The 26,041-nt window shown below is 38.2% G+C and overlaps 1 pseudogene; it reads left to right on the top strand.

Moving 5' to 3' along the window:
- The first annotated feature begins 17,829 nt into the window (after positions 1 to 17,829).
- Positions 17,830 to 25,685, top strand: LOC118580024 (annotated as a pseudogene).
- The last annotated feature ends 356 nt before the right edge of the window (positions 25,686 to 26,041 follow it).

Below are 26,041 nucleotides of genomic sequence, written 5' to 3'. Positions count from 1 at the left end.
CACATTTTGCAGGCAGACAAATTGATATCATTTTATACACACACACACACACACACATATGGTAAGAACACTTAAGATCTACCCTGTTTGTAACTTTCAAGTATATGATGCAATACAGAATTTGTTACACTCTCACTGTTAAGATTAGATTTTCTAATTTTACTTACTTTCCATGACTGAAACTTTGTGTCTTGTGACCAATATCTTTACATTTTCCTCCAGCACTCAGTCTCAGCAACCATCTTTTTCCTTCTGTTGTCAACGAATTTTACTATTTCAGGTATCATTTATAAGGGAGATCGTGCAGTATGTACATGTATGTGTCAGGTTAATTGCACATAACAGCTTGTCCTTCAGGTTTCTCTCATGCTGCTAGAGAAGGCAAGATCTCTCTACTAGTTATCTATCCTTTTGCTGCTGCTTAATTAGCCCTTTTCATAATTGGCTACTGTGAATAATCAATGCACTGAACATAGGAGGACTGGTATCTGAGATACAGATTGCATTCCATATTCTAAATCCTGAGGATTCATGCCACCAAAAACACATTGTTTGTTGAATAATGGTTTAAGTTCTTATGTCTCTCCCCCTTAACTTCATACTTCATACTGAAGTATTTTGAATTTTCTTAGTCTGTTTTGAACTACTGTAGCAAAATACTATCATTGGGTACCATTTAAATAATAGAAAGGTGGTTCCCATATTTCTGGAGAACGGAAAATCCAAGGTCAATGGAACAGCAGATTCACTCTCCTAGGTCCACTTTCTATTCACTGAAACATCTGTCTGTGCCCCCATGTGGAGAAAAGACATTTCTCTAAGATCTTCTTCATAAGACTACTAATGCCAGTCAGGAAGATTCTGCCCTCATAATCTAATCACATAAAAGGCTTATTTGGTAACACTACCCTCAGGGTTGGGATCGCAGATAGGAACTGTGTGGGAACACAAACACTCAGATATTCCATAGGAAAGTAAGTCTTTTAAAAAAGTTCCAGTCTATTAGATATCTGAGCTACTAAGGATTTTAATGACTTGTGAAAGCTGCCCCTCAGTCCACTGCTTGGGGTTAGTTTCTGTTGAAACAAGTATAATGGGAAGGAAGAAGGAAGGAAGGAGTCCCGAGCGCAGCCCCGAGCAGCCCTGACAGCAGAGACAGCAGAGTAAGACTCCAGTGCACTGGAGTACCCCGTCAGCACACCTCTCCAACTCAGCCACCTGGAGAACCAGCCATTGGGGCATAGGAACAGAGGTATCAGGTAAGGGTAGTAGGGATGGAGCAGAGAGTACTGGGAGAGATGGCTGGCAGAGTTGGGCCTTTAGCTGACTAAATGGAAACTTACTGCAGTAGATACTTTGTGGAATCTGTGAGGTTGACCCTAGTGAGGATTCTTAGTAATGGAGCCTGAGCCAGCCATCTTCCGTAACCAGGCTACACTCCCAGTGGCAGGACTAGGACATCAACCCGGGCACAAAATCGGACCCACAACCTGATCTGCCTGCAAGATGTGCTGGTTCAATGGTGGATCAGAGCACATGGATATCTTTATGATCAAAGGTATAATGGTTAGCCCAGTGAGTGGGGTGGCATGGGATGTATAGTGAGCATTCAGGAGCTGGAATAGGAGATCTCAATAATGTTGAGGCCAGCCTTGGCTACCTCATGACTATCAGGCTAGTCTGATCTATTATAAAACTGATCTGAATCCTCTTCCTATCAGTCCAATTTAAGACTTTATTACTTTTTAAAGAATCCCATTGGCCTTTAACACCTTGTAAAGGTAGGTTTGTAGACACTGGCTAGTATGGAGGTCAAATAACGGATTGATTTGTTGAGTATCTAGAATGTCTCTAAAGGGATAGTTTTCTACATAGAAGGTCAGCACTGAATGTCTATCCTCTGATGATGGTCTTTCCCACAAAGCTAAGGAATTTAATCCCATTGTACTAGATGCTGTTGGTCTTCCTGAATGACTGGATATTGTTCTTGAACCTGATTTATTTTTTGTTGCCTGGGTTGATTTTGCATTTTGTTCTGTGGCTGGGAGTTGTCCCTTTGTGAAGTTAAAGGCTTACCACCCTTATCAAATTTGGATCTAAATTTTTTAGTCCAATGTTTTTCCTTTTTTACATCATCAGCAAAGATGAAGGGCTGGATTATTAGAAATTTTACATTCATTGTTCCAATGCCCTAAGTTCCCACATTCAAAGCAAGGTCTGAAGCATCTATCTAATTCTAACTTTTTTTCATAAATAAAAACACAGGACTCAGATATTGGGGATAAGAACCTGAACAATCAGAGAAGCAGAGAACTGGAGAAGCAACCAGTGATCTCCTCTCTTTCTCCATCCTTGATCCAAAAGGGTACAAATTCTTTCTAAACCCCTCTCTACTACTTCATCTGCTTCTTTATATGTCCTCAGTCCTCTAAAACCTCTACAGCTAATTTTGGTCACTAGTATCTAGCTCTGCTGTCTAATTCAAAGTAAACTTCATTGACATTCTCAGGAGTGTCAGAATGCAATCAAAATATTCCGTAATATTTTCCCCTTTTTGTTGAAGTAAAACAAAGGAGGGTTTTAACTCTAACACAGTAAAACTATGTATAATAAGAACAATTACCAGGTAAGAATTACATCCACAATGTCCAGTCCATTTACATTTGGCAATTTCAGAGAAAATACTCCATTATCTGTCCTATCTTGGTGAGTCCAAAGTTTTGTACCTAATTCACTTTCTATCATAACTTGTGTTGCCAATCCAAAACTATCTCTTTAGATCTCAAAACACTTTCTTATTTAAACAATTGAAGCTTTCATGTCTCTCAACCTTATATACTTTATACCTGTTCGGTGAGTTTCTTTTCTGAATTTGGTAACAAGGAAAAACTGTAACTATAATTATCTATTCTTCAACCCCATCAGAGACCTGAGAAGTATATACTATTACCCGAGTAAACAGGAAATGAAGAGCAAGCAAAGCGATAGAAATAACAGAAACGGCTGGCTGCCTGGACAGTTAGCCATAGTTCCTCTACAATGTTGGGGCATCCATCTTTGGCCTACAGGCCTATACTATCTGGCAGACTTTTCTGTGAAGCAGGAATTTTGAAGGACTGTCCTATCTTGTCAAAGTTTGGTAGTTGCTTTCTTTTGTGTACACTTGTCCAATTTGGATAGCATGTCAGCCGTTGAGGCAAGAGAAGTTTCTTGCCCAATGGCTAAAGTTTCCACAATGAAAACTCCTTATGGAGGTTCTTGGATGCCCAATCACCCTTTTTTTGACTTAGATTGGTGTTGAAAGGGAACAGATGTGTCTCACTCTCATGATAAGCCTTATACTATTAAAACATCTTAAATACCATATCCTGTAGATCTTTGAAATCTTTGAAGACTATCTTTCTATCTAAAATATATCTGTTTGACCTTGAAAACATACCTAACATGGCCACAAATTTGTTTGATGATTAACTACTAACCTGTATTTCTTAATTATCCTAAATAGTTTGTAATAATAACTTTCAAGGACTAGAAATTCACACTATATTGTTCAATGAACTGCTTAGGTACAATACCTTTAAAAAAGTATATATAAATCAATAAAAACTCAGGAGTCAGATATTGGGGTAAGAACCTGAATGGTCAGAGAGGTAGTAGAGAAGTGACCCGTAACCTCTTCTCTCTATCCTTCCTTGATCCAAAAGGGCTGAGCCTTTCTAAATTACTCCCTACTACTTCCTGTGTCTCTCTATATGTTCTCAGTTCTCCAACACCTCTATGGCTAATTTTGGTCAGCTAACAGCTAGCTCCACCCTCTGATTCATTGTAAACTTTATTGTCAGTCTCAGGAGAGTCAGAGTGCAATCAGAATATCCCACCACAAAGGTCCTTTTTGAAACATTTTTAAAAAAGACTGCTGGAGTGACCTCTGCAACATGAGAGGTGTTGCCCAAATCCTGAGTAGCTGTTATCTATTTGGAAAAGTCACCATGTTTATGGGCTATGGTATGACAGCTCCACACTGTTTGGTGATTCCATCAAATGTGAGCTTTAGGATATCTTCCCTTGAGTTACTTTCTGTTGTACTGCTTTCTTAATGCATGCAAGAAACTCAGGTCAAAGCTCATTCACCTTATGTTTTAGAGCGATCAGAGGTCCGACAGTTCTCCTGGCTCACAGTGCACAAAGGCACGCTTGGTCAAAGTACTGAGCAGAACTGTTCATTTCTACTAGAAAGTCACTACGTTCTCCTCCTCCCTGAAACATGCCTGAATTAATAGGGGCATTTTTGCTGTGGTTTATCCCTGACTCTTAATCACATCCTATTTTGCTTTCCACATCAAGTACTGTCCTGGGGCTAAGGAAGCTTTTCATATTTGCTTGTAGTCTCAAGGAGTGACAATATCTCTGCTTAAATTTTCCCATATCATGTCAGTAAATTGAGCATGCATGCTATTGTCAGCAACAAATTTTCTGAAATTCTTTAACAACTCAAAAGTAAATGGCAATGCCATACATTTGGGTCTTGAGGATTGGGAATCACAGGCATTGTAAAGGCTGACATGACAAGGGATTTAGTCCAGTCAATTTCTGTTCATTATTACCCTTGTGTTTCATAAGTAGTCTCTGGAAGTGAGGCAGCATAGGCTGGGTTTTTAAAAATCAGATTGATGGGACTGAATATTTCTTATACATGGATCTAAATTGTGGGTGTTTGAAAGAAGAGGCAGCATATCTAACTAGTCTCCTTAAATGTGGGAGCAGTAGATGCCTGCTAAGACCTATCTGCAGGATCATCCTCTTTTTGGTCCTTCTGGAGTGGATCTAAGCAGTACATTATTCATGTCTAGATTGCAAAACACTTGATAAGATTTTGTCCCCTTCCCCAGGGGCTGCTTTTACATTGGCTCCTACACATTTCCAATTTTCAACATCTATGGTTCCTTGTTTAGAGAACCAGAGATTAAATTTTCTAGTTACTTGTACAATGTGGTGGGTATTGTGTTCCCTGAAATATTGTGTGTTCCCTGAAATATCTGGGGTCAGAGAACAGATAGCCACTAGAACAAAGCCAAAAATAGTGGCTAGAAAATGGGAAGAGTAAACTATAGCAGAAGCTGGGTGGTAGTGGTACACACCTTTAATCCCAGCACTTGGGAGGCAGAGCTATCAGATCTCTGAGTTCAAGGCCTCTTTAGAAACAGCTAAGCTTGGTGACCCATGCCTTTAATTCCAGAAATCCAACCTTTAATCCCAGGGAGTGGGGGCAGAAAGAGAAAAGTATATAAGGCATGAGGACCAGGAACTAGTAAAGTAAAGCATGTAGTTAGTTAAGCATCTGGTTGGTTAAGCTTTCAGGTTTTGGAGCAGCACAGTTCAGCTGAGAGCCATTGGGATGAGGACTCAGAAGCTTCCAGCCTGAGGAAACAGGATCACCTGAGGAACTAGCAAGGTGAGATAGCTGTGGCTTGTTCTGCTTCTCTGATCTTCCAGCATTCATCTCAATAACTGGCCTTGGGTTTGAGTTTTATTAACAAGTACCTTTAAGATTCATGCTACAGTACAAAGTTACAGAGCTGTTGCTCTGAATATTTTAACCTTTAGATCTTAACAAACATTACTAATTGTATACAATGCTTAGTCTCAGAAGATTGAGAAGAGCCCATATTTAGTTCCACTCTCTCACTTTAAGGTCAAGACCCCTTTTCAGTGAGAGGACTGAGTTTCCCTAGCCCCTGATTTCTATTTAAGGCAACTTTTCTTACCTCCTCCAAGGGTCCTGTGCACCGCATTTTTGACACAATTTGAGGGGTGTTCCTGCAAGTGTCCGACAGGGAAGCAAACCACACAAAGAAGAGATGAGACTGAATTCGTCAACCTTGATTACCAGGTGGTTCATTGTCAGCATTTTAAAAACACAGCACAATTTGGGAAAAGGTTTCCTGGCAACAATCAGCCCCATTAGTCCAATTCCAGGTGTACAATAAAGCTTAAGATGTGACTACATAGAGACTGTTTTACACAGTAAGTGTGACCATGAAGGCAGGTTGTAAAGCTAGAAAGCCTAGCATCTAGTGTGATCTCCGACTGATAGTATAGAGGTTAGCAGGCCATAAAGCACGTGTGACATCTCCCCTAAGGATGGGTAATGGTCTAGGGAAGCAGAGTCTGGAATAATCATCTTGGGGAATTTGGGTGAGGTCTGCTTATATAGCAATAGGTGGATGATATCTGCCTCCACAGAGAGCAAAAAGGCCACCAGATCATTAACAAAATCCACTCTCAGCGTTCTGGTTGGAATGCAGGTGTTACATTTTATCTCCTCCATTGAGGAGACACCCCTGCATGATTAATATTTTTGATTCTCTAAGTGCTTCTCTGTGAGTACAAGGACCTCTGTGCCCCCAACAAGTTTTGGGGGTAAGTAACTATGACATCTATGTTTCACAGTTCAGTCTGCTCCTATATGCACACTTGGGCCACCATCTCACTTCTGTTTATTCAGTTCATTTCTGACTTTACCTTCTACCATAGGAATCTTTCCCTACAGCAGGAAAATAAAATGTCATTGTGGAGTAATAAGACTTTCTTATTATTGAGAGAATTTCCAGATTATTATGCAATATAATAATGAGCTAATCTAATCTAATCTAATCTAATCTAATTTAATCTAATCTCTCTTGTAACCACATTGAGCAGAGAATGTAGGAAATCCTGTACTTACAGTCATTTTAGTCTAAATGTCTATCACCAAAACATCTCAATTACTGTAGAGCTTCCATGAGAAACAGAAGTTTTGGTTCTCCCTGTAGTTCAGAGAAGAGGCATAGCTGCACTTATGTGTTCTCAGATGATTTTTCCTTATGACCAAAGCCATCTTTACATTTCTTAAAGATTAAAGATAAGTTTGTGACTATAAAGCAACTCATTTATTTGCAACTCATGCCAACATCTATGAGTTTAATTGGCATTAATTTAAGAGGCACCATCATTTTAAACATCATGAAGAAATCAGCAACAAATGCTCCAACTAAACCATGAAAAACCATCCACTGTAAGATACATAATATAAAAAACAATTAAAACACAATTTTCTTGAACTATATGAAATATAGTAGTCATTATTTCTCTTTCTAAATGACCCATCATCCCTCAAAAGCAATAAAATTACACTGTTCAAGTGTCTCACATAGCTTTATGTTCTTCTGTGTTATTTGGATGGAAATCATGGATTGGCAAGGAGCAGTTACCATAGGAGGACATACCTGAATACTAGGGGCAACATCTTGGAACCTACAGGATTGTAGTTCTAGGATCTTGACTTTTAAAGATTCTCAGTTTCCCTAGAGTGTACACAACCATGGCTGAACTACCTAGACCATATTATGTAAGCCAATTCAATAGATCCCATTTGAAATGAATGTGTTCATTCTAACTCTTCAGTTGCTGTAGAGAACTTGAATTAAAATAGCAGACACTGTTATTTGAAAGGAATAAGGTTATTTCATTACCACAATATCCCAATTATGTATGGACTTTAGATGTTGACCCTGTCAGAGGCTGTCTGCCTATTGAAAAAGGTGGCAGTAGCCTATTACAGAAAATTTTGGGGGGGATAAGATGAGATTTTAAGAGAGTAGACAAAACCCACAGATCAAGTAAATCCAGAGATCCATTCACTGAAGTCCACATTCTCATCTTGCTTTCCAACTTCCTTATAGTCAAATATAGTTTGGGGGGCAAGGAATAGGGCATCAGAAATGGATATATAAGTCAGATGTGGTGAGTCATGCCTCTAATTCTAGCAATTAAGAGTCAGAGTCAGGAGGATTGATGTGAGTTTCAGACAAGCCTGGTTGCAAAGACATTTGCTTGTAAATAGCTAACTAAAGGCTTGATGCAGATTATCCCTTCCAAAATAAAAATAATTATTGGAGAGTTAATAATCTTCCCATGACTTACAGTATACCATTCTTCTGGCTTTAAATATAATTGTGTATGTGTGTGCGTGCGTGCGTGCGTGCGTGTGTGTGTGTGTGTGTGTGTGTGTGTGTTCGCGTGTATAGAAATCACAGAAGAACCTGGGGTGTCACTGCCTAATTTTCACAGTGTTATAGCAAAGGACTCTTGTTTGTTGCTGTGTACACCAAGCTAACTGGCTGAGGGGTTTCTGGGATTCTCTTGTCTCCATCCTGAACTTATCCCAGAAATGCTGGGATTGTCAATGTATGCTATCATGTCTGGCTTGCTATACATGTGTTCAGGGATTGGAAGTCAGGTCCTCACATTTACATGCAAAGTGCTTTGCCTACTAAGCTTAGGTCTTCAGGAACCCACGCTCTTTCACTCTACAACTGTCTGATCACCAGTTAAGGTCATAGGGGCACCTATCCTGTACTAAATGTGTTCATTTAATCAGGTGAATTGTTGCCAAAACTAATTTTTGTTTTTCCCAAGTATAAGGTTCCAGGACATTCCCAGGAGTAATAGAACTTTGCTAATATACAAACACCCTATTGAAAAAGCAATACATCTAATTTGGGGGTCTTGTCATGCTTCTGAATCGCTTGATGTGTACAGAGTAAACCATACCTTGTAGTGGAGCAATAATGAAAACCAGTGACCAAAAATTACTTAGAATATGTCTACCCCTTCAATAACTATCTTTCTCAGATTATATGAGGCTAGGAAACTGGAATGCTATATAAGTTAAATGACAACCTTACTCCTTGCTCTCAACCAAGTTCCTGCATACAGGTCATAAACAAATATCCTGCAAGCTTATAATTTAGCTCTAATTTTTAGTTATTCTTCTATGTGTTATTATTATTTTGATGCACATTTATCTTTAAACCTTGCGACTCCTGGGATGCTAGATTTCAATGGTAGCCCCAACAATGCTTGGCTACTGGGACCTCCAACAAAGATTCTTTTTTTAGAGATTTGATGTTTTCTGTCTGAAAGGAAGTACTGTCTGAGATTTGATATTCATGGAAGGGAACCTACACTGTGGTCACTATTTTCCTTAGTGTTCCTGTTATTGATTTCCCTGTTCTTTCCTCCCCAGAAAATATCCTCAGTCTGGGTTCTTTTGTCCGTTGGGCCCTCAGGCATCAAAAATGATAATATTCTACCTATAGATACACATTTGGAATTTTGACTAGATTTCGAATAGATAGTTCACACAGCTAGATCATCACAGACCATAGATCCCGACATAACATTTATTGCAATGCTCTCTCTCTCCTTCTCTCTCTCTCTCTCTCTCTCTCTCTCTCTCTCTCTCTCTCTCTCTCTCTCCTCCCTGCCCTCACCCCCCTCTCTCATTGTAGGGACTCTACTACAAAAGCATTGCACTGAAAAGCTGTCTTTGAGAGGTTGGGTATAAAGGTTGACACTTATAATCTCAGCCCTCAGAATGCCGAGGTAAGAGAATCATATGAGACTCTCTCCCTAAAAGATTTTGGAGTCCAAAATTTTTGAGGAAGAGGACTTAGAGTAGGTGTACAGGCAGGCCAAATCAGGCGAGCATCGCATATAAATCTACCCTTTTGTTAGAGTTAGGTACACCCTGAAAGGTTAATTGGTGGGTTATACATGAGGTAACTGAGGAGATAGTTATTTCACAGTTGTGTCTCCAGGTTAATGGTTCTCACTCTGTGGGTCACAACCCCTTTGGGTTGCATATCAGATATTTACATTATGATTCTTTTTTAAAATTATCTTTGTGTTTTAATTTTACACATCAGCCATGGGTTCCCCTGTCCTCCCCCCTCCCGTCCCTGTCCCCACCTCCCCCCAGCCCCTCCCCTCCATTCCCATCTCCTCCAGGGCCAAGACTCCCTGGGGATTCATTTAAACCTGATGGATTCCATACAGGCAGGTCCAGTCCCTCCTTCCAGGCTGAGCAAAGTGTCTCTACATAAGCCCCAGGTTCCAAACAGCCAGCTCATGCACTAAGAACAGGTCCAGGTCCCACTGCCTGGGTGCCTCCCAATCAGTTCAAGCTATTCAATTGTCTCACTTATCCAGAGGGCCTGATCCAAGTGGGGGCTCCACAGCCTTTGGTTCATAATTCATGTGTTTCCATTAGTTTGGCTATTTGTCCCTGTGCTTGGGAAAATCTTGGTCTCAACAATTCACACTTTTACAGTCCCTCCTCTTTCTCAACAATTGGAATCCTGGAGCTCCACCTGGGGACTGGTTGAGGATCTCTGCATCCACTTCCATCAGTTATTGGATGAGAGTTCCAGCTCGACAGTTAGGGTGTTTGGCCATCTGATCACCAGACTAGGTCAGTTCAGGCCTTCTCTCGACCATTGCCAGCAGTCTACAGTGGATGTATCATTGTGGATTTCTGGGGACCTCTATAGCACTTTGCTTCTTCATGTTCTCATTGGTCTTCATTTATCATGGTCTGTTATTCCTTGTTCTCCCTTTCTGTTCTTGATCCAGCAGGGATCTCCTGCTCCCCTAAGCTCTCTTTCCCTTGAACCTTGTCCTTCATTACTCCCAACAAAGATGACTAGACTGCTACTCACAACGACAGGGAGGCTACCTAAAAAAACAGGACCCTAAGAAAGACATAGGGATCACCCAATGACACAGAAATAGATGAGATCTATATGAACAACCTGAACGAGAATGGGAGTACATTATGATTCTTAATGGCAGCAAAATTACAGTTATGAAGTAGCAACAAAATGTGGTTGGTGGTCACCACAACATGAAGAACTGGATTAAAGGGTTGCAGTATTAAGAAGGATGAGAACTACAGCCCTAGTGGTAAAAGTGACTTTTTGTAGTTAGATGTCCTTAATTAGAAATTAATGCTACCCTGGGAACTGGTAGTACATACCTTTAATTCTATTCCCAGTAATTGAGAGACAGAGGCAGGAGGATATCTGAGTTTCAGGCTAGCTTTGTCTATAGAGGGAATTCCAGGGTGGGTAGGGCTACACAGAAAAGCTCTGTCTTGAATAACCAAAAACTTCATAAGTTAATGTTCTAGGACTCTTCCCCAGTGGCAATGCATGCAGACCAGTGAATATTCTGATAGGGAGGAAAGAAAATCCACAAATCTATCTTGGTCCTGAAGGAACTGCACTATTGTGGGACACAAAAATTCACTCACAATCACTTCCAGTGGATTGTTTCCTAGATGGTTCTTATAAAGTTGAAAGTCAATATTAACCGTCTCACAGGCTGTTTGGCTAGATCAATATATAATGACCCACAACTATAAAATACATGGATTTTACATCTGTACTATTTTGCTCTTGTTTTTAATATTATTTATTAAAATGAAACTTATTCCAATAATCCATTTAAAAAAGAATATAAACTTTTTTATATAAGTTGCATTTTACCAGCTAGAAATTCATTTCAGTTGGATTGAGAGAAGGCAGCAAAATTCTAACCTCAAATCTGATGCTGTCTTAGCATGCTCTTGCTCATAGATGCTAAGAGGTAGCCAACTGGAAACAATCCACTTAGAGGATGAGGTATTCTGCTATGTTGATAGAATCCTGATACATGAAGATTTCTTCATGCAGGTTCCTCTCAGGTTCCTGAGAACCATCACTTGGTCTAAGTAAGCATTTTGACCAGATCTGTTCTCCTGTGGTATGACTTTCTTGAAGTGTTTCATTCCCATCAAAACAATTTCTATGGTTCACCATAAAAAGCTTAATTTAAAACATTGCCAAGGAAACTTTGCTTTTCATTCATGCTACTGTTTTACATATAAAAGAGAGTGGGGACAGAGGAAATATTGTTGCTAACAACAATTAGGAACAATGTAAATTTATTAAGTGCTTTCTTTGTACCAAATATAAGAAAGGAAAAAAAAAAACCATACTTCCCTCTACTATTTTAAAGTTCTGTTTCTGTAAATTGAACTGACAAGTGACAGATTAACAGAAGAAAACTGTGGAAGTTGAGTTGTTTCCCTGCTCTAGTCCAGACCAGATTTTTTGGTCTATTAATGTTAGAGGTACTTAAGATTTTTACCAAGAATTGGGGTAGTTCCGATGAAGCCAATCACAAGGTTTTAATTACAACATCGAATTAAGGAAAATTTAGCATCATGATGTCTATATTTAATAAAAGAGAGAAATGTGTTTACACTGTCTCTGATCAAGGAATAGTCACTGAGCTTTTACAGAGTTTTTCCAAGGCAGGAAGAGATCTCATGAGAAAGAAATCGAGGGATGTTGCTCTATGCCATCTTGTTTCATTTTTTGGTATTCCACAGTAAGTTTTTCATGTGTTCCCCTTCACAGAGCTGAAAGCTAGTTCATATTTTTTTCATAGTAGCTGAAATACTATCAAATTGATAAATTAATAGGGTATGGGCTTCGGGAACTGATGCAGTTTTGTCAATTTCATGCTTGACTTAGGAAAAAAAAATGAAGTTACTAGGAAAGCCACATGTCTGAAAAGTGAACCCATAGTGGAACACATGGAAAGCTGAGTAGACTGAGATGGGTAATTATCTGTCAGGCTTTCAACAAAAGTGGAAAATAGGGAATTTTTATTTAAAAAGAATTTTCTTCCCTGAAGGATGAGAGAACTGAATATAGATGGGTAAAGAGGTAGAAATAAAGTATCTTGGTTTGTGATCTTGGGAGAATCTGTCTACTTTGTGATGTCATTTGCTTCTAGGACCTTGGAATTTGCTGTGAATTCCAAAGTATGAGGTCACTTGTAGGTATGGTCTTCCTATTGCCCTGTTCCGGGAGTGCTGGAGTAGATTTAGGTTAGCTATGGTTCACATGAATTAATAAGAGTTTCTTTTGTTGTATAGGAGATAAAGATGGAGGGCAGGTATTTATAAGGTTCTTTCCAGCAAGGTAAAAGTGCATGCTTTTTTTAAAAAAAATAAACTTCTTGATATTCATTTGTCTCTTGGTTGAAAGTGATTAAAAGAATTATCATTCAATGAAGGCTATATTTTTTCCACTATTATATGTGCTGGGTCTACCAGTAAGAAGTTATTACATATAAATCACACACACAAATACTCACACACACTAACTTCATAAGTCATAGCATCAAATTATCCACCCAAGTTCCTGCAAAGTCCTCTTAATCCAGGAATGAAAAGCTTGCAGATACTGTCAATATAGCTAAAAGCTAGCACAGAAGTATTTATGCCTCATAATTAAAGCCAAAAGTTTTTATAAGGGCTAAGGTAATAATTTCAGTTTTTAAGTCTAATTTCTTGAGTTTCTTAAAACTAAAATTTCTATTTTCTTTCCTACTTGTCCTGATTATTCACATTCTTATTAGATATAAAATTAACATGAGTACCTCAGATTTTTTGGTGCAAGAGGTTTATCCATGGTGAAAATGAGTCCTTTAAACAAATTCAGTCCATAAAGAATACCAAAGTGATGAATGCTCTCAGCTGCTAAAATCATTTTACTGTAGTAATGTCAGCATGGTTATATGAATGTGTATTTATTTCATCCACTGAACATGTAGACAATGAATAGAGTGGGAATTACCCAGGACAGAAGGCAGATTTATAAAATCAAGTGGAGTGTCTTCAGGGCAGTGTGAGACTTGGGGAATTCCCTCAGGTGTGGTGGTTACCTCTAGAAATGTAGTTATGTTACAATTAGTGAGTGCTCAAAGAATTTGGTCAGAATATGAATGTTAGGGCAGAATCAATTACCTCGCATACCTTAGCCCAACATTATTTGAAACACTATAGCAATTCCATGTCCATTTGTAATTGGAATATCAGAAGAGATTAAAAATCCATAGGTTTCCAGATATGATTACTAGACTCCAAAGTCACATACCAGATAGAGCAAATGGATGAATTGCCTCTTCAACAAGTGCTCATGCTCCAGTAACAGCTTTGCTTTAATTGTCCATACTCTCTACAGGTAGATCTCTGGGAGGCTGATGTAATAAAAACCTCTTGCCTTTGGCTGACTCTAATGTCTCCAAAATGTCTGCTGCAGTCTGTGGAGTAAGCCTTCCATCTCAGACAATGGTAACCCATTCTGCTAGGATCAAAGCAAAAGAAACAAGCCTTATGCTGTGTCTGAAGTTCTGTGTCTGGGGAGCATGATGGACTGATAAATATGTAAAGAGGAGCAAAGTTAAAACATTATTTAGTGTTTTTCTCATGTACATGGAAACCTTCATGAAGCTACAAAGAAATGCCCGTGACCAAGGTCCTAGCATGCCTTTTAAGCAAAAAATAATTATGGGGAAACAAATGAGACCAGTGAAAACTTCTAGAGGAAGTAATGTGTGGGGACATGACCAGGAGACATCCAGAAATCAGTTGACAGTAAAGGCTCTGCATTAAGTTTGTCAGTACTGATTTTAACTGCCACTCCTAGTCTCCAGTTATGAAATATGTCCTTAGAATAGGGAGTTTACCTCCTACAGGATGGATATTTTGCTCTGGGGTATATCAGAGAGTTTTCTCTCATATGATTTTGTTTATGATTCTTCAGTTTGTTGTGTTTTAGGATAGTGTATTCTGAACTCTTTTATAGGTATTAGGCTAAATGTTTTATGTACATTATTTTATTGACACAATGAACCGATGAATAGTTATTTTATATAATTTATTTTTATTTTTGAATTATGTGTATGCAGGTCTTTTGGGTCTATTTACTAACATGAGTGTGGGTGCCTATGTAGACTGAAAGAAGGGTGTTGAATTCCCTGGAGTTGAAGTTATAGGCCACTGTGATCTATCTTATGTAATAGTTGGATGCTGAATTTGAGTCCTCTGGGGGAGTAGCACATGCTTTTAACTACTCAACAATTCACCAGTCCCAGATGAATTGTTATTTCTGTACTTTATAATTAATTAAGGAAGTAAGCATAAAGTGTAGTGAAACTTAATAATTTTGGTAAGCTAACACTGAGACTGAACCACCCTGTATGTCTGGTGGTCCTATCTAAAATGTTTGTTTAGTAGAGTAGTTTCAGATATTTATACTATGGGATTCTTTGAATGATGGTTTTTCTTTTGGTTGTTGAAAAGATTAAGTTAAAGAAAACAAGTAACTTGCCTTTAGTCACTTAATAAGAAAATTACTTCTAGGATTCAAATTCAAATGTATTATGTTCCAAAAATTTTTGTGTATCAGAGTAATTTGTTTGATTCTACAGTATAAATATGTATTTTATACATTTACTCAGCACACATAAGTGAATACCTCAGCACACATATAAATGTGTACCTAATTGTGACATTATAAGTCATAAATTTTGGATTTCATCTTTAGCTCCCACTGAACAGCCTCCTTCTGGCTCTAAGTCACAGGCTTTCTAGTTGTCCTTGGGCTTTGTCTTGAACTGGTAATAAATCCTCTGACTTCTCTTTATCTAATTAGAAATCACAAGGCTATTTTCTTTCTACAAGTACCGTGTTCCACACTTCATATGGTAGAAGTTTCTACAAGAGGCCAACAAGAATGACAATCCTTTTCTACCCTCCCAAAGCCAGTTTATAAGCATTTGATCATTTATATTTTGTATAATCTCATATTGACATAGTTACCAATGCTTGCATCCTGACTATTCAATGAAATCACTATAAAAGCATAAAAGAACAGAGTGTGGGGGACTTTCAGACTTTAGATCGAGAGTCCTGAATGGAAAGAACATGAAGTTCTTTCCTGTTTCTCCCAATCTGACCATCTGTACCCCTTCATCCATCTTTTGTAGCATCTGTTATGACAAACACTTTAACCTGTTTGCTTGATTTCTGTTAAACACAAGGAGAGGGCTGTAAGAAGTCTCCTGTATAGCTAGTTGATCAAAGTTGCCTATATCTTGTGACTGTCATCTGAAGCGGAGGAGACCACCTGGTGACTGAGATGCCAGCCTATGGGCTCTATCTCTAGGTAGCTGGTGTCACATTATATTAGATGAGAATACACTCATTTAGTGTTCCCTTCAGAGTTCATAGCTTTCTTTCTAGAGATCTCCATGTCTCTAAAGGTCACAGAGCAAGAGTGGGAGAGCAATCAGAAGTCTTGTATCTCTTGCATGTGGTGCAAGAGCAGAAGAAAAGCCAGAAGCCTTGTTTTCCCAACACAGAATGACCAATAGAAAGCATCCATAGAATAGCACCCTTCCTGTTCGCCCTGCTACTCTGGGGCTTCCTACTCTAGCCCATTCCATCCTAACTTACTCCACCTTCAGTTATCTACTTCAGTAGTCATTATTTATTATTATTATTGAAATAGCCATTACAACTGTTAGACTGAATTTGTGGCAGGTATGTCCCTGACAAGGTGTGGCAAAGTGCTATGAGTGGACTGTCACTTTCTTGGGTCATTGTGATTGCAATTAGCTCAATTTTACCTACAATGAATGGGATGTGACATTTGGGCTGTGCTTTGAAGTATTCTTTCTAGTTAGATTTGTTCAAAGACATTCTCATTGTGTAGAGCTTGACTAAACCATTCTGCAAAGGGGAAACTTCACTGTCCTATTTTTCTGTCAACAAAATATAGATGATCACTTTTGAGGTTAAAACAGCACATAGCAATCTCTTGAGTACTACAAAGGGTTCATTTAATTGTAAATACAGATGTTTCACCCTTATTTTGTGGTAATGTCTTCCACAAATATCTGATACCCCAAAGTGCATTGATTTTTTTTTTAATTTTCCAATTAACATATCTAGATTATTCCACCTGGAAGTGTGAGAACCTAAATCAGTGGTATGTGTGTGTGTGGGCAACTGTATGGGTTTTCCTAAATTTCTACAAATTGAAATGAATTCTGCTAAAGAAGTTTCTCCTCTTCTTTAATTTTTTTATTGACTCTCAGTCTTCGAAGGAGACTTTGCTTATTGGTATTATCCCCAAACACCTCTGCATTACCTAAATCAAGACTCCTGGTAGGTATTTCTTTGGCATTATTGGGCTAGTAATGCATGATCTTCAATTTTTATAGATTTTTAATTAAAAGATTACATGACCTCCCCCCTTCACTTTTCTCCTTCCAGTCTCTCCCAAATACTCTAACCTGACTACTACCATGTCTCCCGTCATTCTCAAATCAGTAGCTTCTTTTTCTTTGATTATTATGCTGTACACATAAATACAACTTCCTGGATCCATTTTTGTTGTTTGAGTGTATATGTTTTCATAGCTGACTTCAAAAGGTTCCCTCAATTTAAGTGCATGCATTGGGTCTTATGATTTCCAAAGTTAAAAATAATTCCTTTCATACCCGAAAATTTTTTTAATTTTGTGAAAGGTTATTTTCAAAATTTAGTATATCATTACATAGTGCTTTTTTTTTTTTTTAAAAAAAAAAAGAATTTAAGTAAGAACTTATTTTTATTCAACTGGTTTTTGCTAAAGCATTGCTAGATACAATATTTTATATACATAATGAAAGGGAAAATAGTTACAGTCAGTTCTGTGTGGAATCAGGGATGATTTTAGAAGATTAATGTTGACTGTTACAGATTTTGTATCATACAGAAGAGAAAAAAATCTAATTGCTTTAAACACAATAGTAGACCTTTTATCTTTTGAAATTGAGTTAAGTTCTCTGCATAAAACATTGAGGAATTGGTAAAGCTCTCATCTCTGCTACAGTGAACAGTGAATTTCATATTTGTCTTTTTTTCAGTTCTGGATGATTGAACTTACTGCAAAACATTCCTGAAATGTGACACAAGAAGAGCAATCTTCAATATAAAGCAGTCACCTTACCGTCATCTCTCAGAGTGACCACATGTCACTATCTTCCTCATCATTTGCATCAAACACTGGACAAACCTAAGTGTGCAAAAAGAAGTAAGTGTTTACACAGTAATTACTCTCTTCAATGGGAGGGTTGAGATTTGAGCACCTCTATTTGGGGAGTTTTGTTGAGTCTGGTGGAACATTCCAGCCTGTGTTAATAATCTTCCTTCTGATTCCATGCTCCTTGACTGTGGTGGATTATAGGGCAGTACCACTTATGCCAAATGAGACTTTCCTTTGGGTCTGGAATGTCCCCACTGAGGCTTGTATTGGATCATTCAATCAATAGATTTGAGCCTCTTCTCTTTAATCGGAAGTCTCCGAAAAACTGCCACAGGGCAGGCTGTCACAATATTTTATGCTAACCAACTTGGAAAATATCCATATATAGATAAGAAACAAGCAGAAGTGTTTGGAGGAGTACCTCGGGCGGGAAATTTGCAAGAGCATTTGGACAAAGTTAAGACTGACATTGAGCATTATATTCCAGTAGACCAATTGGGCTTAGCTATCATTGACTGGAAGAATGGAGGCCTACCTGGACACAAAACTGGACACCCAAGGATATTTATAAGAATAAGTCTATTCAGTTGGTACAGACCCAAAATCCAGGTATGAACACTGCACAAGCCATCGAGAAAGCCAAAGAGGAATTTGAAAAGGCAGCAAGATACTTCATGGAAGAGACATTAAAACTGTGTAAAAGACATAAGCCTCAATACTTATGGGGGTTTTATCTTTTTCCTGATTGTTATAATAATAATTATTTAGAGCCAGGCTATGATGGAAAATGTCCTAGTATAGAAATAGACAGAAATAATGATCTTGGCTGGATATGGAAAAAAGCACTGCCCTTTACCCATCGACCTATCTGAGGAGTGAATTGAAATTATCTCCAAATGCAAAACTCTACAATCACTACCGTATATTGGAAGGCATCAGGATATCTAAAGTGTGTGGGGAAAACAATCCACTTCCCATCTTTCTGTATACACCCATTGTTTTTACTAACCAAATCTGAGAATTCCTTTCTATTGTGAGTAAATCAAAGTATTACAGTTTTGTGCTATTGTGCAGGAAATAGTGTCAACAGGAATGTAATGTTATTCAAAAGTGTAATTTAGCTTTATGCATCATTTAGGAACATACACATCAGTAATTCTACGTTCTCCAAAGGAGACAAAATTACTACATTTTTAGTGTTTAATATAATCATATGATCTGTTAGCAGCCATGAAAGAACTGCAAAATGTAAACAATATTCCTTCTTCTTCTTCTCCTTCTCCTCCTCCTCCTCCTCCTCCTCCTCCTCCTCCTCCTCCTCCTCCTCCTCCTCCTTCTTCTTCTTCTTCTTCTTCTTCTTCTTCTTCTTCTTCTTCTCCTCCTCCTGCTCCTCCTCCTCCTCCTCCTTCCTCTCCTTCCTCTCCTAAGTCTTAGTCCTTACATTATTTTGGTAGATAAGACTTATAGATTTATAGTCACCTATGCTTGTTGTCTCTATAGTTATGTTAGTTAGGTTATCTAGATTTACAGATACATAGGTCAGATGGACAGGTAATCTTCAAACACTTCATGGACCTAGAGAATATGGCATTTAAATAACTTAGAATTCTGTTGACCTGAGAAACAATTGCTTCTGGCAGCACCAATTTGATCCCAAGAGAATGTTGGGCTTCTAAGAAATTTCCATTTTGAAGTTTGTCTTCTTGGCACAAAATGGCCTATTGGGCAAAGAACTGCTCTTGCCTCAACTGCTGACAATATGAGTGCTGTCCTTCTGGACAAGCAGGACACAAAGAAAAGTGACTTCTTAACTCTGCCAAGACAGGGTAAGATGGTCTTTCAGAATTCCTGCTTCTGAAAATATCTGTCAGATACTCTAGGCCTGCAGCCAATTTGTATGCACCAATGATGCTGAGAAACATTAGGTGACTGTCCAGGCTGCCAGCTGTCTCTGTCTACTCTTGCAAGACTCCTGAAATTTGCTTGCATCCTTCTCCCATTTCTCAGGTATTATTATATTCCTTCTCAGGTCTTTGATGAGGTTGAAGACTAGCAGTTATAGTTACAACTTAGTATATTAATATCTTAGATAGAACATATTAAGTATTAGATTCAGGTTCTTTAGGATAGGACACCTTTTAGAATGATCTTTGTAACATGCCATTTACCCACACTCTAGGATTTTAGTATGTGTTTCTTGCTTGATATTGTTCTCATTGATTGTAGTTCCATCTTATCTAGATCATTATCCCTCATTACTCCTGGACAATATTTGATAACCATCCCTTTGTATATAGTCTTGTATTAGGTTGGAACCTTCTTATTTAGACAAAAGGGGGACATGTAGTGGGTAACCATTCCAGCTTTGACTTGGAAGTTCCAACCCCCATTGAGGCTTTGGTAATGGTCATGTATATAAGGTGGGGCTGAGAGAGGATGTTGAAGACCCAAGTTCCGGATGCCGGGGCTCTCTTGGTTTGAGGACCCTGGATGCTGGAGGTAGATCGAGCAGAGTTCTCCAGAGAACACCGCTGGACTGCAACATACCTTTCCCAGACCCTGCAACCTAACTATCCATTCATTTGTAAGTTATGCCTCTAAATAAACCTCCCTTTTAACTACGTGGAGTGGCCTTAATAATTTCACCAATACTCTTCCTCTCCTCCTCCTCCCCCTCCGCCTCCTCCTCCTCCTCCTCTTCCTTCTCCTCCCCCTTCTCCTCCTTTTCTTCTTCTTCTCCCAGGGATCTGGGTCTTTTGCTAGCAGAAGTCATTAAAACAATGATAAATTCTTATATAGTAAAGTATTATAAAGTAAAATGCCTGAGGAGAAGCTTTAAAGACTGTAGAAGTATTTAAAGTGTTATTGTTAGGTCAGCTACTTAGTTTGGTGACTTTGTCCTGTGTAAATGCTTCCAATGATTACTCCCTGCTAACTCTTTGTTGGAATGACCTTGTGAATACAATCGGTGAAGCAGTTGCACTGGGGACCAGTGGAATTGTAATATGGGATTCTACATCTGTAGCACATCATGCACAGGTAAGGTATTGGTAGGAAAGAGAAAATAATTCTATCCTTAATGCTCATCAGGGCCTTGTGTTAAGAAAATAGCATTATGCTTGGCAATAAGTAAATGCCCAGTATTTGCCAAATTCAGATATGCTGTATTTTTTTTTTTTTTTGTTATGAACTAGAAAATGTTGAAACTATCTTCCCATGAGGAATCAGATGTTTGATGAGATTAACTGAAGTTCTCTAGGCTCCATTGTTTGTAAGTAGCAAAACCAGGACTACTATTTTAGTTTTCTGGCATGATGTTTAATGTCAGACAACAGGTCTCTATAATTTATTTCCCCATATCAAGTCCTGTCCTCACTTTTACTAGTCTCTTGTATAAAAGAAAGAGTTTTGTGCATATATGTTGTGCATCTGTGTATGTGTGTCAATGTAAGAGAGTTTTACATGGCTAAGCAGAGGCTGAAGGGGTTTTTGTGTGTTTGTGTGTGTGTGTGTGTGTGTGTGTGTGTGTGTGTGTGTGTGTGAATATAAATGATGAATACATCATGGAGATTCTCAGAGAAGCTCATTGCCCAGGAGTCCCGTCCTGTTCTTGTAGAGAACAGATGCTATATTCTTAGGCAAAGACAGGCTTTTGAGTAGCATAACATTTGTTTCTTAGAGAACATCAATATATCACATAAAAGCACTGAAACAGCTTCATTTGCAAGATTCTCTCAAGTCTTACTTTTCAAAAACCCATCTCATATAACATTCTTCTCTTTAGTTTGATCATCGATAGAATGTGAGTAACAGAAAATGCAAGTCAGGGAATGGGATCTATCTCTGGGTAAAATCTTTTGAGTTGAAGAAAATTATCTTAAAATCATAACCTTCTGAGGTATATTACAAATTCTTGCTGTTGTTATTGGTGAAATTATTAAGGCCACACCATGTAGTTGAAAGGGAAGTTTATTTTGTGGGGTAACTTACAAGTGAAGGGATTGATTACAGGGTCTGGGAAAGGTGTAGCACAGTCTGGCAGTGTTCTCTGGAGAGCTCTGCTTGGTCTAACTCCAGTGTCCAGGGTCCAGGAACCAAGAGAGCTCACTCATCCAGATCTCAGGTCTTCAGGGTCCTCTTTCAGCCCTGCCTTGTAGGCCTGACAGTTACGTTGGAACTTCCAGATCAAAGCTGGAATGGCTACCCACTACATGTTGTTCTTCCAAAATTATAAATACCTTTCCCAAGGATATTAATTTGGTGGTAGGTCTGTTTATGATCTCTGTATACTACCTCCTTTAAAAATAAAAGAATTGAGAACTTCTTCCTCTAAGGAGAAATCAATTCGGCATCCACAGTGCATAGGTTGGGAGGGTCACTCTTCAGCTGTCACATTTGTTTTTATTTATTTATTTATTTATTTTTAGATTCCATTACATTTTCCTGCAGCATTGTTTAGTGTCCAAGTATTTTTTGTGGTTTCTGTAGTTTCTCTTATGGTTGATTTCTGGTTTTATTGCATTATGGTCTGATAGGAGACAAGGAATTGACTCAATTTTTCACTTCTTATATTTGGCTTGTGTCCTATGATGTGACCAGTTTTGGAGAAGGTTCCATTTACTGCTGAAAAAATATAGGAATAGGGGATCTGTCCCTGGTGCATGGGCAGGCTTCTGGAAATCTGGTGCCCGTGCTGTGATACTTTGTACAGCCTTGTCACATTTGTTTTTAATGTCACATTGATCTCAGCTGTCCATTGTTTTACCATTCCCTGCAAAGATCTGCCATACAATTTATTCAAGGGTAGGCTTCAACTTCGATGTCACTGTTTTCCATTTTAGGTACTGTCTTAGTATTGTCCCTTATAGGCTCTCCATATTTCAGTGACTTTCCCCAATTTATGATGAGCTTTACTTCCATCATCACACTTGTTTTGTGTCATTTCTGCTCAGAATTCTCATGAAGCACTTTTCATGTTTCCTCAGATTCCCTGAGAAAATGATGATGCAAAGTATAAAGTGTGTGTGTGTGTGTGTGTGTGTGTGTGTGTGTGTGTGTGTGTGTGTCTGTGTGTGTGTATGTAGACACAGAGGCAATATTGAGTCTTCTTCTGTTGCTCTCCACCTTATCTTTTAAGGGAGGTCTCTTACTTAACTCAGAGTTTAGCAGTTCAGCTCTATTGACTGGCCAGAAAGCCTAAAATATTGACTTGTCTCTGTCTTTCTAGTGCTGGGCATATAATCAAATGACATTCTACTTGGCTTTTGGAAGTTAGCTATGAGAATAAATTCCAGGTCCTTATACTTTCACATGAAGCATCCTCTCAGTCTCCCTACCAGCCAGTTCATGGCCTTTCCCCGAGTTGTTAAAACTGATTCACAAAAAGTGTCAAGTAAGCCATCTCCTTCCACTCCACTTTATCTGATCCAGTAGTGTGATGAAGCCAGTTTGACCAGTCTTACTTTATGAGACATGCTTTTTTAATATTTGGGATCCTCATGAGCCAGCTATTAAACATGGCCATTAATAAAAATCGAATGATAAATAAATTCCATCAAATACAAAAATAACTAATGCTTAGAATATGTCATCTATTTTGCTTCATGTGCACCTCAGTACCTGAGATTGTGTATATCTGTTGTGTCTGCATTGGGGGAACACTCTAGAATGGATATTATTCACATTGTACTCTTATATTGTGAAATAGTAGCTTGCTCAGTTCTCAACTCTGTATTCAGTGTTATTGATGGGCAACTTGAAGTTGCCCAGTGTGGGTTTAATTATACAGTATCTCTTAGGTTTCCAGTTTAAATCTTTCCATAGAGAAGATGAAAGATGATTCTCAAATCATTCTCATTCTTGTAATCTTCCTTTTGTCTAATCCTTGTTTCTGCAAACAACTTCAATACTCCTTAAACTTGGTATAATTTTTTAATGTATCATTAGTACTGAGAATATAATATTAAAGAATACTGACACAATCTATAAACACTTAGAATATAATAGTGTTCAGGAAAAACTACATAAAAATTAAAATATAGGCGTGCTTTAAAAGCAACTAACACAGAGATATGAGTCTATGAAAAAGTATCTTGGATGGTTACTTTCTAATTAAAGTACAACCAGAATGGCAAGAAGTAAATCACATTTAAAATATACAGCATTCCACATGACTGGAATATCAGAAGAGCTTCATATGAACCTGCTATATTAGTTGTTCTTAGTTTGGTTTCTATTATGACAAAACACTCTGATCAAAAGTAACTTACAGGCAAAAGAATATATTTGGCTTATACATCCTGATCATAGTCCATTGTTGAGGGATTACAGGGCAGAAACTCAAGGCAGGAACTTGGAAGTTGGAACTGAAACAGAGCCATAGTGGAAGGTTGCCTGGCATCTGGCTTTTCAGGCTCAGTTTCACCTACTTCCCTTTACAGCCCTTTCAACATGCTTCTAATCATAGCCACAGTCTCCTCCACTGTAAGCTCATTCAGTCACAGGCTTTGGGGACAGAAGGGCACATATCTTTGCCAGGCCATTATTGAACCAAAAATGGAGTCTCACCACAAGGAAAATAGCAAATAGACTCGAGTCAGAGGTGCCAAGGTCTTTTCCTTTTCCTGCCCATGTGCTACCACAGTGGGCTCACCCAGTAGAACTGTTGATCATGACAGATCTTGATCAACAATGTTTTTCAATGGCCAGTGACCAATTGTTAGAGCACAGTAATGTTAAGATGGACCACTTCTGCTCTTTCTCTCTCTGTCTACACAGTTTAACAAAGAACTGTCATTATGCACACCTTTAACTGTATATAACTTAGCTAAAACATACACAGTTGAATGTATTTTATTATTTTGAGACATCAATTTTGAGTCTGTTTAATTATGTTTAAATCATCTGACAATGTGACTTTTATTAAAATTATTTATGATTTATTGAGGGTTAACTGAGGAAATGGTAGGTTCCATATACATCTTATCATTTGTCTTCACAATAAGCCTATGAAGCAGACTGCAACATCATCCCTAATTTTCAAGTGATGAAACTGAATCATAATCAAATTAACCAACTTTCCTTATGTGATCCCAATAGCAAACTCAGATTTACAAATCTGAGGTATCCTAGATTGGCAGACATGGTTATTAACGAAGGTGATACTACTATTAGGCGAGTTAACATCAAAGCCCATAGTCTAACCATTGTAAAATTCCATACTCTTGATTAATCCATGAATCATTGGGAAAGATGAAGTCTAGGATAGGTTAAGCCTCAACTAACCAATTCTTCAGTGGCATGAAATGGCCTACAAAATTTACAAATGTTAAAATATAGTTGGAATAACCTTGCTTGTTGAGTGAAAAAGAGTATTTCCTATCATTGTTCAGTCGGATAATTCATTATTCTTTAGGAGTTTTTATAGTATATCTGTTCACATAGGAACTTGCACCTTGCTACACTGACTGTCTTATTATTTTACAGACAGGTTGTCCAACCCTCCATAAATACATGAGGACTACCCTGAATCTATACATAATCAATGCCACCCTAGCAGCCAAAATGTGCAGCCAAACACTTTGCAGTCATTGAGGCATCTGCACAAGGAAAGATGTGAATTCAGATCACTATATTCAGTTGAATCCAAAGAACTTAGAAATTAAACTTTTGAGAAAATGGGAGTTTGGAAGTAGTTGGCAACCCCACGGTTGGAGTCCTGAAGTACTTTTCCAAGCACTTTAAATGCAGTTGTTCTACCAACATGGATTGTAATGAGAGATCTGACACTGAAAATGTGAAAAACGTTAAAGTGTGCACTGCCAATGGTATTTGTATAAATACCCGTGTAGAACCAGACCAAGCATTCTTCTCCTACCTGGAGAAAGCTTTCTCTTTTTCATAGCGTTCACTCATATACTCTATCATCTGCTCTAGGGGCCCTTGAATTTCCTAGGGAAGGTATCAGCGGGTACCCCTTAGTTATATCTGCTCCCAATATTTTTTGTTAACTAGTTAACAAAAGTTAGTTAAAAAGACTAGTTAGTCTTGTGCTAACTCAAATGCAAAATGGGATTCTATTTTACAAAAGTAATTCTATTTTAATAATTGACATTATAGTTTGATATTTAAAGGCAAAATGTCTATTCTTCTAGGAAAGACTGATAGCAAACAAGGCAGCCATACTTGGATATTGGTTTTTGTGTCAGGAGAATGATGATTGAATAAAATCAAATTACTGTAAGTGAGTGCTTTTATTAGTAGTTTGTCATAGTTTAAAAAGTGATCAAGGA

Source organism: Onychomys torridus, chromosome 3 (assembly GCF_903995425.1).
Source record: "Onychomys torridus chromosome 3, mOncTor1.1, whole genome shotgun sequence".
Classification (NCBI taxonomy): Eukaryota; Metazoa; Chordata; class Mammalia; order Rodentia; family Cricetidae; genus Onychomys; species Onychomys torridus.
This window is presented reverse-complemented; position numbering and strand designations above follow the sequence as displayed.